Here is a 12,401-nt window from a genome sequence, read left to right on the forward strand (position 1 = left end):
TTACCCCGATTTAGTTTTTCGTCCATAGATTTACGAGTTTGAACAGCGGTATTCTACTGTAGCCATTATATAAGATAGAACAAGTAAAAAGTAAAATCACAAAAATACCGAACTCAGAGGAAAATCAATTTCGAAAGTCCATAATCACATGGCAAAATCAAAAAACAAAACGCATCAAAAACGAATGGACAAGAACTGTCATATTCCTGACTTGGTACAGGCATTTTCAAATGTAGAAAATGGTGGATTAAACCTGGTTTTATAGCGCTAACCCTCTCACTTTAATAACAGTCTCATCAAATTCCGCTACATTTACATGATGCGTTAAATAAACAGTCACAATTAATAAAATAGTCAAAATATGGGTACATCAGTCATCATCGTATAACAATTTAACAGGACACAAAAACATCTACTATATACGAACACATGGATTGATTTGAGTGTCTGACGTCAGAAAAATTATATACGTCACATAAATTTGTCGTTCAATGTGCATACAATAGTTATCAAAAGTACCAGGATTATAAACAATTTTAAAATTTACATAGGCAATGAACGCACACAGGGTTAAAAAATCAAAAGTATGTAAGAATAATTACAGAAATAGACCGAGATTCAAACTAGTTCAAAAGTTATACATAGAATTTATAAGAATCCAAAACTTTTAAGAGGGAACAATTTAACAGGACACAAAAACCTATCTACGAACACATGGATTGATTTGAGTGTCTGACGTCAGAAAAATTATATACGTCACATAAATTTGTCGTTCAATGTGCATACAAACAATTTAAAAATTTACATAGGCAATGTACGCATACAGGGTTAAAAAATCAAAAGTATGTAAGAATAAATTACAGAAATAGACCGAGATTCAAACTAGTCCAAAAGTTATACATAGAATTTATGAGAATCAAAACTTTTAAAAGGAACAATTTAAATGATATATACCTAATATATTATATAATATTTAGGTTTACATGCTGTCATTATTCAAATTTTTGATTCATAGATGGAAATGTTCAAAATGTCAAAACAATATTCCGTCCTCTTTTCCTCGATATAACTTAAAATTAATACCGAATTCGACTTAAGTATAATTGGCTCTGCACTTAAATGAACAAAACAAAGAGTGCCTATGTGCAAATTAATTTGCTTCTCACCCAGGACACCTAAATCATCCCTGATTTTTATGAGACAAAAGCTAACCTAATACGCTGCAGGGAAATTTTTTATTAGATATATCATTTTTCGTCAGAAATGTTTCAACATTATTATACCGTAAATTTTAGAGTTTTGTGCATACGAACAATGCGATTCGGTATATATCATAAACATACGGACTCACATTCTGGTATCGCAAAAATTAATCTAGCAGTGTTGCCCTCTTTCCTTTAAAAATCCAATAATAAATGCACGCAATAAATTCTGATTTTTTTGAGAGAGAAAAAACGCAGATCGTTTTATAACTATACGTTGTGGAATACATTATTTAAACTGTATTTTTCTTATAATCGTGCATGTCAAATACAGGACATTGCTATATAAATATTCTAAAAATAGGATCTTCTGGACGGTAAGGATATTTATGAACTACTGGATTAAGTAATGAATACTGTATCTTATATTCCCTCAATTTTCAACACTCCCTATTCAGGAACTGAGACCGAAATAAATTGTTATACAATAAATATAGGTTTCCAGTTAATCACTGCACGGGTCAGTGTTATATGCCAATCAGCTTCAATAAACCATTTTCTAGACAGATAAGAACCGTTTCCAATACATTAGACATATGTTATCCTGTAAACATAATTAAATAAGAATAGTTTGAGCTAGATAACAACTAAAATATAATATGCGTATATGCAGTTTCTTTGTGTTCAAAGAACTATAATAACTCATCCTTTCAATTGGTCATCAGATAAGTTAATAATAAATAAGCCTGAAAAACAGCAACAAACTTAAAAAAAATATCATTATTTAACATTGTATCTCGTGTCAATATTGAAAATATACCCATTAATCCATGATTGTAAAATAAGTTATATAACTACTAGTATATGGATATCTTTGGACAAATGTTTTTCCAACTGATGGATTTATGAGGTCCTAGTTTAGGAAATTGAGAATTAGAAATAATTATTCTATAATAACTGGCCGTGAAAAGGTTTATTTTAAGGGGAAAAATGCCTGGCCATTATTTATACTATATGACACCAAAGATAGTGCACACCAACATAAGGGAAACGTGATGTTAGTGATTTAACCTTATTCATTCATCAACTTAATTGTCTGGTTAAAATACCATAGTTGGTTACCTCTCGAAAGCTTTGCTCGTTACTACACAAGAAATATAGATGCCGCCAGAGTGGATCGTCTTGAGAAAACAATGTAAAATTCGGTAGACATAACATCTTGAAACGGGAGAGATCCGTTTGCGCCAAAAATGCGTCCTGAATTGCGCCACAACTTTTTTCTCCAATGCTACGTTTTCCCCACTTGTTTTAAAATTACGTGGTATCATTTGCACCAAAAATAATACATACGATTGCGCCGATTAGAAGAAAAAATACTTCCCTCCACCTTTATTCAGACTTGGAACCGGCAGTTTACACGGCAAACATTTCTTTTTCTGAAACATACTTTCTTCTTTCTACTGCTGCATGAGTTCTTCCCAATTTAATGTATGTAGCAGCTAGTAAATTCACTTTATTGTCCAAAAGACAAACATTGAAGGGTGAAATGCATATAACAGTTCATAGTAATTCCCCGTGCAATGCTTCTGCTTCATTTCTAGTACATCTTGCGGTAGATAAAGTTTCAGCTAATACGGATAGTGGGAGAAAAGCACTGTGTCATCAACGTATGTAGCTAAAACATAATCAGCAAAAGCTTATATTTTCTTCTCTTTTTGCATATCTTGTATTAAATATTCAGTTTTCTTCTCTCTCTGTTCATAAACTGTCTACTGCATTTCAAGTCATTTCTCTCCAGATGCTCATCTTCATGGTGAAATATCCCCAAATAGCCCAAAAACAGTTATTGGCGCAAAAGGACTGCTGCCCTTTAAACTTACCTAATTGGTAGTACACTGAATGCCGTTTTTTGCAGATACAAATATTGTTACTACCGTGCCTGACATACTTTTTTTTGGGGGGGGGGGGGGGGGGGGCTTCTATGACTTTTTGCACTTAAATAGTTTAATTATAAATTTTCGTTATTTATAGATGTCCTTTCTTCTTTGACAGTCCTTTTGTCTACTAGCTTTCAATGTTGTCTAGTCCCTATCATTTTACCATGAATAAAGATAGTAAATCCGTAATATTGTAACTGCATATTCTATTGGTTTTGATGCTGCCATTATTTAGATTTGTTATTTAATATGAATTGATGTCATACTAATTCAGTTTGGTTGCATGTTTGCATTGTATTCCCAATGTCATTTCAAAACCAATATAATATATGAATACTTTATCACTAAACTGTTATGTAACTATAAGAATTACATGTTTTTGTTCAGTGATTAAGATTTAATCAAAGCTGCAGAGTAACGTATGTCAAACTAGACTAAATCAAAGTTAAACAAATATTCTATATCGGTCATAGTTTTATAACAAACTCATGAGTTGAATATAGGTTAATGTGACACCTTTATTATACAAACCGATAGCAAGAGATCAACATAAATAAAGGCAACAGTAGTATTCCGCTGATCGAAATTCATCAATATTTTTTGTTCTACTAGTTTTCATGTTGATGATAGTTTCCAAATAGTGATACGTGTCTGTGAAATGTATATAATATAAATTGGGGGTAAACATATATTACATAGCAAAAACAAATGGTTGAATTTAAATTATATTATCATATATAGTGTACGAATTCAGAAATGTGACACATGTTATGGGGATGTATAAATACCTTGCCTCGTTCGATCTTTGCTGTTGTTACATGTTTTTTCTGCTTTGTATCAATATGAGGAAGTAGACCCTTTTCAACTGATTAGTTTATGTTTTTTTCATATGTTGTGTAAACCCACTGTCCTAGGTATGGGGAGTGTTTGGCACCTGCAAGATTAATTAACCAGGCACATAGGGTATTTTCCTTTCTCAAGTCAAGAGTCTACAATTTCGTTGTAATCGTTTTGTTCTGTATCATTTGCATGTTTCGGTCAGTGTTTATTTTTTACATAAATCTGGCCGCTAGTTATCTTGAATGTTTGACTTGTTTACCACTTCTCAGTTCAGGGCTTTGTATAGATGACTACGTGACTCGTTGTTGAAGACCGTACAATGATCTATTTGCATGAACTTCTAGCCCTTTTCAACTCTATGTGTCTGGTGGAGAGTTACCTCATACCACATCTTCTTGTTTTTTATATTCTCTTATTCAATTAACCTTGGAGATAAGTATTTTTGTTATACTTTTCTCAGCATTGACATTAGCATACCGTATTTCAACAATATATGCTTAGGGAAGTATAATCTGTATTTTTGTTAAAGCCGTGCTTGACAAATACATGCGTTGACTCGATAAGGTTACCAAAACTAAGGTCACCTTGACGGTAAGGATTATAACTGATTGCTTATTTAATGAATGCTATATTTATAGGGACTGCGACAGAAATTACTTGTTCCATATTGAGTAGAGGATTCCAGTTAACCACTGCACGGGTCAGTGTTATATGCCAAGAAGCGTCAAAAACATTCTCTTGTCAGATAAAATCTGTTTCCAGTACATTAGACATATGTGCTTCTGTGAACATAATTGAATACTAATCGTTTGAGCTAAATAGCAGTTGAAATCTAATATTCGGATATGCAGTTTCTTTGTGTTCAAAGCGATGTACTGGATTATGTCTTCACTGGTCATCAGATAAATTAATAATTAAAATCCTACCAAACAGCAACATACGTAAAGAAAAATAATCATAATTAGACATCTTTTAATGTCAATACTGATTAATCTCAAAAATAAACTAAGTAATTTAACTGTATAGATATTATTCGACAAAGGGTTTTAAAACTGATGGATTAGCGAGTTATGTACAACTATAAAATGCTCTGCTGTGTTTATTTTTTTTAGAAATTGAGGATTAGAAATGCATATTCTTTAATCACTTGGCATACAAGTTTTGATAATAAGTTGCTATATGTCTTGCATTCAACTATATCTATTTGCTTACCTATCAAGACCGCCTGACATACAATAGCTTGATTAAACAAAAAAATGATCATAATTGTTCGGTATTTGTGGACGCTTGGTTTTGTCCTTTTGCTTCCAATTTGTCTAGTTCCTATAGTGTCTTCCTGGAATAAGATAGTTAATTTGGCATATTTAATTGCCGATCTGATATCTTGTAACTGCACATGTATTGGTTTCGATGCTGTCATTATTCAATTTGAAATAATTTGAATTATTGTCAAACAAATTAATTTTTGTTGAAGGTTTTCATTTCATTTCTAATATTATCCCAATATAAACATTTTTCTTTATAAAATATCTTTAATGAAACTATTAACTATTGTATGATTTTGTTTATCAAAAGTTCAAAATTTGATCAAAGTCAGAGACATAAAAAGGTTATGTCGACATCGAATAAAACAAAGTTTTATCATCCATTCTAAATCGGTTATACAGTTCTTAAACTAGATCACGAATTTACGTGAATGTGACAAAAGTCAAACTAACTATACAAAAAGGAAACAAAACTTCAAAAATTTGGTTTCCAATTGTCTTTGTCTTTTAAATGAGGAACCTTTACATTGGTGGTTCTGATCTATTACACAAAAATAAAGTTGCAAATAATTCAAATGTTTTTGTTGTTTTACACTAGTGATGCTAGTATTAATTCAGAAATGTGACAATTGTTTTCCCCTTCTACAGTATGTTGAATCCGTTTTATATTGGTTCTTTCTTTCAACTTCCCCTTTTACCAATTAACCTTGGAGTTCCGAATTTTTGTTACACTCTTATTCTTATTATCATTATAAGCAGACTGTGTGATTACTGTACATGCTTAGTGAAACACTTTAAGGAATGATTTGTATTTTTGTCATAACCTTGCATATCTAATACAGAGCAATGACCCGATAAAGCTGACACTTCACTATTAGAAGAAAACAAATAGGGTCTCCTTGACATCAAGGGTAATTGCTACTGTCTTACGTAATGAATTGTCTATATGCCATTCCCTTCATTGATTTAAATAATAAGACAGGCTTTAAGTTCTCTACAGTATAGAGATTATTTTAGTTAATCATGGTATGGGTCAGTGTTATATGACAAACAACTTCAATAAAATATTGTATAGACATGATTAAATCAACTTTCAATGCATTAGACAAATATATATTGATATGTAAAGACTAATAATAAAAGTTTGAGCTTGAATATGTTAAAATAGCATAAAATCATAGCAATCTTGCTAAATAATCTGTGTTGCAAAAATATTGAAAATTCAAATGCATTTTGGAATTTCTGATACACAACTATGACAAAAACAGAAACACTACAATATTTCAATAATTTAACTTAGTCTTGATATTGTTATTGTTAATCTCTTAAAGTAGGTTTGTTTAATTTGTCCAGCATTTCTATTTCTGAAAATAAACTTTTAAAACGTTTACAGATTCTTATCCAAAAGTGTTCCAATAGTGAGCAAGGGAATGAAAAATACCACTAAATATTTTTAGTTCACAAGTACAAAGTTATGGACACAGCAGCTTTTTTTTATCAGAATTGTTGGTTTCCGGATGAAATTGATTGAACCACAAATTAAACATTTTGTTTCATAATCAAAGATGCATTGAAAAAAAACATTGATTTCGAGATAATAAAGTCACAGGTTAAGGTCACTTCAGCTATTTATATACTGAATTATTGTAAATGGCTGAACTAGTATATATTTGTTAAGGGGCCAGCTGAAGGACGCCTCCGTGTGCGGGAATTTCTCGCTACATTGAAGACCTGTTGGTGACCTTCTGCTGGGTTTTTTTCTATGACACATTCCCCATTTCCATTCTCAATTTTATATATCTAAATTGATGTGTATATTAAATCATTATGTTACAACTATAGTGTTAGATGTTTTTGTATGTTTTTTCTGAACACTTAAAAATTTGGAAGGCAACAGTGTTGTTGGCTAATGTTTAACACTATACTTTATTTGTTTTACCATCAAAACATGTAACATGCCATGTATTTTAACGATAATAATTCCTAATAACAATAAATAATAATACTGCTAAACTCTTAAATTATACTCAGTTAATAAAATATCGAAATCATTTCAACTTCATTATATCATAAGTCAACATTAAAGTAGGAATGAGGTTGTATCATGAGAAATGGGAATTATAATACTGCGATGTAATTACTTAATATAATAAATTACTACAAAGAAAGAGTACAAACACTCAATATAACGTTTATCATCAAGAAATATTTATAGACATTTTTTTCTGTTATCGACCTAATGTTTTATCCATTATTTACAAAATTAATGTATCTCTGTATTCTCAATCAGGTTGAAGATGCAAACAAATCTTCAATAACTATGAAAGCATTGTTATGAACTGCTACTGAGAAGACAAGATTTGTGATTTTAATCTAAAAAAAAAGTAAAAGAAAAAAAAATGTAATAAACATGTCTCTAAACTCTAATTTTACCGCACGATATCTTTATATAGTATATTGAAACGAACGATTATATAAATAAAAATATGACGAAAAAAACATTTATACGATAAAAAAAAACCACAGAAGTAATTTAGTATGAACACATAATAAATTGGTTTGTGATTATGCAATAGGTAAAAACAAATTGTTGCATTGTCATAATGTTTAACAGTTTTACAAGTTGAACATTTATCGCTCTAGTCATCTTTCAAAACCAATTTGTGATTTGACTATCTTTACATAAATAAAAAGATATTTTAGAGAGTTAACGTCAATAAAACAGCAACACAAATAAATTCAAGTTTGTTGTTGTTTAGTTTTTGTTTATGGAATGTATCAGACCGACATAATATCTGAAAAACAAAAATAAAATGTTTGTTCTTTTAGAAAAAGAGGGACGAAAGATACCAAAGGGACAGTCAAACTCATAAATCTAAAATAAACTGACAACGCCATGGCTAAAAATGAAAAAGACCAGCAGACAAACAATAGTACACATCATGACACAACAAAGAAAACTAAAGAATAAACAACACGAACCCCCACCAAAAACTAGGGGTGATATCAGATGCTCCGGAAGGGTAATTAGATCCTGCTCCACATGTGGCACCCGTCGTGTTGCTTATGAGATATCAAATAAAGGAGACTCGCCAGGAATTGAAATTAGTCCAAATCATCAACTGAGCTATGATAGATAAAGGCAACAGTAGTGAACCGGTGTTCAAAAGTCATACATTCATTGAGTGAGAGAGAGAGAAAAAAATCGGGTTATATCGTTAAACGAGGAAAGCAAAGAAACAGCAGGATCACTGAAATACAACATAAAAAAACGCCAACATCGATGATGCAAAATATGCAATGAATTTCGTATACATTAACAGACACTTGGTTTGTACTTGAGATTTCCACCTACTGGAATTCGAACAAAAGATTTTGCGAGAATATTATAATATAAAACATAGTTAATTAAACCCATCATTTTCTTCCTGTATCGAGTCAGTATATGTAGGTTTCCAAAACGTTCTGTTGGTTAATGACGTTTGCTTTTGACAGTTTTTATGGATTCCTCTGTTTGAAATTTACCTTGTATTTTTGTTATACAGCTTTTATTCAATCACAACTTCTGAATTTTTAGCAAATGAACAGCAATTGTTTTAAAAATTTAGTAGAAAGTGCATAGAAAAGATTTCATTCTTTGACAAAGCATACTTGACAATTTTTTTGATCGTACTTGCACCTATACTGATTCTAATGTATCTTTTATGTACCTGTTGTAAGCTTCCTGGTCGTGAGTAACGGGTGGGGGATTGGTGATTGCAGTTTTAAAACTCTAGGACGTTTTTCGTACTCCTAAAATCAAATATCAATTGTAGTTAACCAATGCTTTAATGCCCCACACTAATCACTCAATCATACGAAATTTTTCACCAAGTGTAAGTCACATGTAGAGGCGAACACATATATTGTCTAATAATCATCCTGTCAATTTGACCCAACACTACATTCATTTGGTCCATACACTAGATGATGTATAAATCACAAGTAAACGATTCAGAAAGGTATACAAAAAAATACGATTTGTGAACTATAATTGCTTTGGAAACTTATTTAATTTTAATTTCTGTTCTTATTTTATTTTACCTATTTATTCTTTTTTTTTTCTTCTATTTTTACATATGACGAGAATGTGTTTGTCATTAGTTTCAAAATTCGCTGCTGGTGCAGATAAGTGGTACCGTTAATGCTATGACTACTTATAAATTAACTAAGAAATTCATTTAAATAATTGATATTTTTAAGGAATCGAGCGTTTTTGTCTTTCGTAAGTTGACGTTCGTATCATCAGTAGATGCTTTTATTATACAGTCCTGATTTTTAGTTATTTTCTATTTGATTTAATGGTTGCTTTCCATTAAAACATATAATGAATGTCTATCAAAAAAATATATATAATTGTCAACAAAATATAGCATTTAAAAGTTGAATGACTTTTCATCGCAGTTATTTTATAGAAAAATGATCTATCTATATTTCAGGTGACTGATATAGAACCTTTTTAAAATTGAATACCTGCACAGCGAATCGATGGTGCTTTCATTAGCCAGGTACCACACATTATAACAAAAGAGCAGACCTTATGCAATTTAAGATGATACTTTCGATATTAGTTTTCGTGGACGGCGCCTCGTACTGATAATGATAAACAATTGTTCCCTGTTTCATGGTATAACATCAAATAAAACGATTTAGATGAAGAATAGTATTACTAGATTCCCTGATTTTATTCAAATGAATCAAATGAGAGCGTTTGTACTGAAGTATATCAATGGCAGTCTAAGATAGTCATTTATCTCTCTGTGTCAAGGGAGTTTATTTTACAGTATGCTACTGATTTAATAATATTCCAAATCAATTTGATGAGTCAAAACACGGAAAACATTTACAATGAAGATAACATTGTTAGAAGGTTTCGTCCACAAATTCAAAACAATTTAATGAAATCGGTTATCCGATACTGTATTTGTCTATTAAGTATGATTCATATTCAAAGAGTAAAAACTAGTCAACAGAGCTAATCCTTTATCTGAAAATGAATGTCTCAAATCTGCTTGCACAATAATTGCTTAGAATATCAGTTGTGAATTTATCCATTTGTAAATGAGTACAATTCTTGCAGGGAGTAGTTCTTTAAAGTGAAAGCAAAAAATAAATTTTACATTTTTTTGACACAACTTGTCTCTAAAAGGATATTTTCATTTTGATATGATCGAAATGTGTATCTGATTACCATTTGTATGACAACAGAAAAACATGTTATCTATCTGAGATTATTCAATTATTTCGGTTTATTTAAAAGGGTCTCTCATATCAAATGAAAATATTTCTCACAACAATGGAGCATAATTCACAAATTCAAAATTAGTCTTACAACTCACCATTATAACATTCAATCGGTATTAAATTGGAACAAATATACTTTGCAAAAATGGAAATCATATGAGCGATTTATGTTTATAATATGATTGAGCATTGCCAAAAATCATTTAGAGGTGGCTGGAGTGTCTTCCCTCATCTTGGATTTGAAGTAGCAGATAACAATTTGTCCAGATCTTTAATGTGATGTGTTTCTAATAGTAGTATATAAAACCAAGTAAAACGCATTAAAAATAAGAGAATGACGACACAACATTAAAATGTAACACACACAGAAGCAAACTAAGCATTAGACAAAATCCGATGAGAATAACAAATATATCATCAAAACTAAATACATGAATTTGGGATAGAAAAGTATAGTGACACACATTATAATTATGTGAATTCAGACTCAAAAATAAGAGGAAACAAACGACACAAAAAACACAACGTTAATATATAGCATACACACAGAAACAAGTCCGGCGAAGCCTATTGTTTTCTTTTCCATGCCTAATATATACGGTATCACCAGCCCAGTAGTCAGCACTTCGGTGTTGACATGAATATCAATTATATGGTCATTTTTATAAATTTTCTGTTTACTAAACTTTGAATTTTTCGAAAACCTAAGGATGTTCTTACCCCAGGAGTAGATTACCTTAGCCGTATTTGGCACAACGTTTTGGAATTTTGGGTCCTCAATGCTCTTCAACTTTGTATTTGTTTGGCTTTTTAACTATTTTGATCTGAGCGTCACTTATGAGTCTTATGTAGACGAAACGCGCGTCTGGCGTATAAAATTATAATCCTGGTACTTTTGATAACTATTTACACCACTGGGTCGATGCCACTGCTGGTGGACGTTTCGTCCCCGAGGGTATCACCAGCCCAGTAGTCAGCACTTCGGTGTTGACATGAATATCAATTATATGGTCATTTTTATAAATTTACTGTTTACTAAACTTTGAATTTTTCGAAAACCTAAGGATTTTCTTACCCCAGGAGTAGATTACCTTAGCCGTATTTGGCACAACGTTTTGGAATTTTGGGTCCTCAATGCTCTTCAACTTTGTATTTGTTTGGCTTTTTAACTATTTTGATCTGAGCGTCACTGATGAGTCTTATGTAGACGAAACGCGCGTCTGGCGTATAAAATTATAATCCTGGTACTTTTGATAACTATTTACACCACTGGGTCGATGCCACTGCTGGTGGACGTTTCGTCCCCGAGGGTATCACCAGCCCAGTAGTCAGCACTTCGGTGTTGACATGAATATCAATTATATGGTAATTTTTATAAATTTTCTGTTTACTAAACTTTGAATTTTTCGAAAACCTAAGGATTTTCTTACCCCAGGAGTAGATTACCTTAGCCGTATTTGGCACAATATTTGGAATTTTGGGTCCTCAATGCTCTTCAACTTTGTATTTGTTTGGCTTTTTAACTATTTTGATCTGAGCGTCACTGATGAGTCTTATGTAGACGAAACGCGCGTCTGGCGTATAAAATTATAATCCTGGTACTTTTGATAACTATATACAACATTTGACAGCTTTGCACAACCTATATCGTAAAATAAATGCCCGTTCACCCATCCTTTTTTTAATATTTTGGAAACAAGGATGATAATTACATTTGTCATTTTGGGACCTTTTAAAGTTGACTATGTGGTGTGGGCTTTGCTAACTATTGCTAGTCATACGGTGACATATGGTTGTTAGTTTCTGTTTTCATTTGGTCTATTCGGAGAGTTGTCTCATTGGCAATCACACCATATCTTCTTTTTTTCATGAAA

This window comes from Mytilus trossulus, chromosome 7 (assembly GCF_036588685.1).
Source record: "Mytilus trossulus isolate FHL-02 chromosome 7, PNRI_Mtr1.1.1.hap1, whole genome shotgun sequence".
NCBI lineage: Eukaryota > Metazoa > Mollusca > Bivalvia > Mytilida > Mytilidae > Mytilus > Mytilus trossulus.